We start from the raw sequence: 5183 nt of genomic DNA, 5'->3' as shown, positions 1-5183 counted from the left end.
TCTAGAAACAATCTAAGTGGAGCCATCATGCTTTTTGTTTGCTAGAAATCAATAGGTTTGATTTGGTTGAGTCGGCCTTGATCTGTGTTTGCTTACCCTTCCAATTTAGAAAATTCTATTGTATGCCTGAACGTAAAAGAGACGCACTAGGTAGATTTGTTAAAGAGAAACCTAGTAGTTCGAAGCGTCTCGATTACCTTAATCTAGAAAGTCCGGCTTTTGAAGAGTCTGTTTTTGAACTTCTTTGACTGAGGAGAGAATCCATGTTGCCGATAGCGCCAGAAATGGAAACTTTGAAAGCTTTGTTGAATCCAACTAGGACTACCGTCCTTCGTGTATTAAGTTAGCTGAAACGGAGGCACCCTATGAACTGAAACCTGGGACCTTACAGATGCTCCCAATCTTTTAGGGAAAGAAAATGAAAACCCTTATTACCATGTTAGGGATTTTGAGGAAATTTGTAGTACTCTAAGAATTAGAGGCTTAGATGATGATGCTTTGAAACTTAGGTTATTCCCATTTTCCCTGAAAGATAAGGCCAAGTCGTGGTTGTATAGTTTGGACTCCGAGTCAATTGAGACATATGAACAACTTACATCTGCCTTTTTCAATAAGTTTTTCCCTAGGCAAAAACATCGTCTATTAGGACGCAAATATGCACATTTTCACAACAAGAGGGAGAATCTTTATATAGGTATTTGGAAAGGTTCAATGATTTATTATCCCAGTGTCCTCATCATGGTTTAGAAAAGGTTAGGCTAGTTCATCCTTTATGAGGGTTTAGATTATTCCACAACGACCATGGTTGAGTCTCTATGCACTGGTGGATTTGAAAACCAAACTGTTGATGCGGCGATGGAATTTTTTAATGAAATCGCCGAAAAAACCCAGCAATGGGAAAATAGTAGGGCACCCCAGAAAACAATTCTTTTAAGTAGAGGAAACGTTAATAGGGTAGAAGGAGGCTATGAATCAGATGCCAAAATTGCTGCTATAGCAAAAAGGTTAGAAGCCTTAGAAGTGGGCCAGACTAGTGGTAGAGTGGACCTTTTTGGGAAGGCCAGAATATTGAAGAGCAGGCCAATGCTCTTTATAATAACACTAGATTTGATAACCGTCAAAATTGACCCATATTCAGAAACCTATAATCCTGGTTGGAGAAACCATCCGAACCTTTCGGTCTAAGGGCCAAAGTCAAGGTCAGTTTAGTAATTCTAATGCTCCCCCAGGTTTTGGCTATACTAGAATCCTTCAGGACTAGCTCAGTTTCAGAATCAGTCAGATAAGAAAATCCTAAGTTTAGAGGAATCTCTCGCCTTGTTAACTCAGCAAACTGCAAAATTTCAGTTATCTGTAGAACAGAGTCTACAAGCTAGTAACAGGATAGGACAAGAAAATAGTCAGGCTATTTCCGAGTTAAAAACCCAGATTGGTCTGATAAGTGATTCTTTGAAAAAAAAAGGTAAGTTTCCTAGTCAAACACAAACCAACCCTAGAGGAGTTCATGAATTAGGTGCAAAGCCATCGAATCAATTGAATGTTGTTAGATCCCTTAGAAGTGGTAGAGTTGTAGACAATAAGGTAACCATGCCCGATAGTGAACATATTGTAGTTCACCCCTCAGGATCTCACCTCTCAGGACCAGTAGCTAAAGAGACTCATAAAGTTTCTGATGATGTGAATTCGGTTCCTGAAAGGTCTGATTTTAGGCCTAGAGCCCCATTTCCTCATCTATTAGTACCAACAAAGAAGGAATCGAACTTTAATGATATAGTGGAGGTTTTTAAGCAAGTTACCATAAACCTTCCCTTATTAGATGCAATTAGGAAAATTCCTGATTATGCCAAGTTCCCTAAGGATATGTGTACGGGAAAGCGAAAACTTAGCGTCCATAAGAAAGCCTTTTTAGCTAGTCACGTAAGTTCAATCATTCAGAACACCAAAACTCCAAAGTACAAAGACCCAGGTTCTCCTACCATTGCTTGCACAATAGGTAACTTCCGGGTAGAAAAAGCTTTACTTGACTAAGGAGTAAGTGTGAACTAACTGCCATTCCATGGATACTTACAGCTAGGACTTGGTGAAATGAAACCTACTCAGATGACACTGCAGTTAGCTGATAGGTCTGTTAAAATCCCTCGAGGTGTTATCGAGGATGTTCTTATGGAGGTCGACAAGTTTATTTATCCAGTGGATTTCATGGTCCTAGATACCCAACCTGTCCCTGACCCAGAGAACCAGATACCTGTGATTTTAGGTCGCCCATTTTTAGCGACGTCTAATGCGATCATTAACTGTCGAAATGGTGTGATGAATTTATCTTTTGGTAATATGACTATGGAGATGAACATTTTTAATGTCAGTAAGCAATCTCATGAGATAGATGACACATGTGTTGAGGAGGTGAACATGATAGAAGACTTAGTTCAGGAGTCATTACCAAACATCTTGTCTAAAGACCCATTAGAAAGTTGTCTATCCCATTTTGGGTTAGATTTTGATGACTGATGAGTGCTAAAAAGTGCATATTTCTATATATTTTTCTTGGCATTTAACTCATCTTTTGTGCATTAATTCTATATTTTATCCCATATTCTGTGTTTTCGTTGTTTTCAAGAATAAATACTTTTCTTAATTAATTTTGCATTTTTAGGTACTAAATAAAGCATGGTTAACTCACGGAGCAAAAAGAGCAAAGAAACGGCAAAGACTCTCGCTAGGAGGAAGCGAAGAATGATGTTTGCAAGAGCCGGATCAACTAGAAGTGGGCTTGAAGAGGAAGAATTGTTCTTAAAGAAGATATGGGCTTGGCATACCCAAGGCCCAAAACCCTTACCCAAATCCATTTCCATTATCCATACCCATTTCCATGAGAGCCGTCAGATTGGATCCATCTTGTCATCCAACGGTCGCCTCATCATTGTGCGTCAAAATCCGAAGCTCCTGTCAAACACCATAGTACCTAACTCAATCTGAAGCCGTCAATTTTGTTGTATCTCATAATCCAACGGTCTCTACATACCTCTCCATCGTAGCTGTTCTATTCAATCTATATGGGATCATCCAACGCTCTTTACTCGATGTTCATCAAAGTTCGTTATCCCCGCTTCACACCCTAGCAACCGAACACCTACACCCCAAACAAACAGACCCTAATCTCATTATCCATCGAGCTCTCTTCTCCCCAAATTTCATCTTCTTCTCCCACTCCAACTTCTTCCCCGACCATGGCAGAACTGCTCTTTGCCTCCACCTCGAGCTTCACCACTTCCACCTTCACCCGACATCCCAGAAACCAAGACCCATCACTCTAAACTCTATCTCTCTCACCTCTATCTCATTCATCCTATGAGATAAATCTAAGAGAGCTAGGGTTTGAGTACCAGTCGACATGAGCATCAGAGAGTATGGGAAAAGAAGGAGAGGACGAGAAGGAAGCATGGGTCGAGCACAGGGGAGACAAATTCAGAGAATCAGTGAGTTTAATTTCCAATTTAAAAATTAGGGTTTCCAATTGAGGGTTTCTGAAAATTTGGGTATTTTGTAATATTAGAAAAGGGAAGTGTTATGGATGTAGAAGATATGCCTGGATTAGCCAGAGCACAACCCATTAGAGGCCTGGACTATCCAGTGCTCTCTACTATCACTTCTCAATATACTGTTAAATTCTGTTCAATTTCAATTCAAGTTCATAATTCAGTTAATGTTCAGTTTAAGCTTCAGTTGTTCAGTAAAATTCATCATGTTCTAGTGTAATTGCTAAGGTTGAGATGAAACCAATGCCACTGCTAGTTAGTTGAAATCATAGATTTTGTTCTTGTTGTGCTAGAACTGTTTAGGATAAATTATCCTTCAGGATTGCTTACTCATCTAAGTGATTGATATGCGGTTAGTTTGTTTTGTGAGAGGACAGCTAATACTAGGATTAGATAATTATCTTAGTGATACTAAACCATCCTCCTGAAACAACCCTTTGATGAGCAGCAGGCTTGAACCTTCACTGCCATCTAGATAGTCAGCAAGACTAGAAGCTCACTGATATCTACACCAGGGACAAGAGTGATATTGAAATTGAGATTGCCTTAGCATAGGTTATTGGTGGATTCAATACCTTAGTAACATTTGCTCTCTGTTGTTTAGTTACACTTTCTGTCACTAGTTCAGTTACACCAAAACAGCTCAGTTGTGTTTCAACACAACACAAAAATCATTTGCTGTCACTTCACTGCCTTTGGCTCATTGCCTTTGTTTCATTAGCTCACTGCCACTGCTACACTTAGAATTAGCTTAGCTAGGAAAACTTCATAACAACCCAAGTCCCTGTGGATTCGACCCGTACTTGTGCACTCACTGCAACAACACCGTGCACTTGCGGTATCACTGTAGGCATCCATTTATTCATCTTATTTACACATCTATATTCGCCTACCAAGTTTTTGGCGTCACTGCCAGGGACTTGGCTGTGCTGTTTTGAAGATTTCTTAGCCATCTTGCATTTAATTCTAGTCCATTTGCATCATTGCATCATTGTCTGCATCAGCATCTTGCATCTGCATTGCATTCCTGCATCTTAGTGTAACTTGCATAACCATTGCATTTGCATCTTCCCTGTTTCAGTGTAACATTTTTTGCATTATTGCATCATAACTTGCATATTCATCTCTTGTCTTTGCATACTCACTTGCATTCATTACATCTTGTTGTTCTTACTATTTTGTTGTTGTGCCCCACTTTCTTATTTGAGCTGCAGGTACAACTGAAGTCCTGCTCTGTGCCTTGTGGTGCCTCTGAACTTGTGGTGCTGCTGCTGTGGAGCTGGTGCTGCACTATTGTTGCTAGAACTTGTGCTGCTGTGGTGCTCCTGCTGGTGCCAGGACAAGTCTGCTGCAACCCCTGCTGCCTGGTGCTAAACTGAGCCATTAAAGCCCAACTGGGCTGTAAGCTGCAGAAGGTGAACCAAAGCCCAACTGGGCTTTTGCAACCAAACTGAGCAGCTGGGCTGTGCTTAAGCAAGTAAGCCTAAACCCATTAAGAGAACCCAACCTGTGGGCTTCCATTTTAATTTGTGGGCTTGTAATAATTTTTTCCATTTTTTTTGTTGGGCTTGTAATTTAAGTTAACTTTTGGGTTTGTATTTGAGCTTAACTGTGGGATTGTCCCTATCAAAATTTTGGGTTTCAAAA

The 5183-nt window shown here is 40.2% G+C and overlaps 1 pseudogene; it reads right to left on the bottom strand.

The window, feature by feature from the left end:
• Positions 1–645: 645 nt before the first annotated feature.
• On the bottom strand, positions 646–745 carry LOC113300756 (annotated as a pseudogene).
• Positions 746–5183: the final 4438 nt, after the last annotated feature.

This window comes from Papaver somniferum, chromosome 7 (genome assembly GCF_003573695.1).
Source record: "Papaver somniferum cultivar HN1 chromosome 7, ASM357369v1, whole genome shotgun sequence".
Classification (NCBI taxonomy): domain Eukaryota; kingdom Viridiplantae; phylum Streptophyta; class Magnoliopsida; order Ranunculales; family Papaveraceae; genus Papaver; species Papaver somniferum.
Note: the sequence above shows the minus strand (reverse complement) of the source record. Positions and strands in the feature narration are given on the sequence as shown.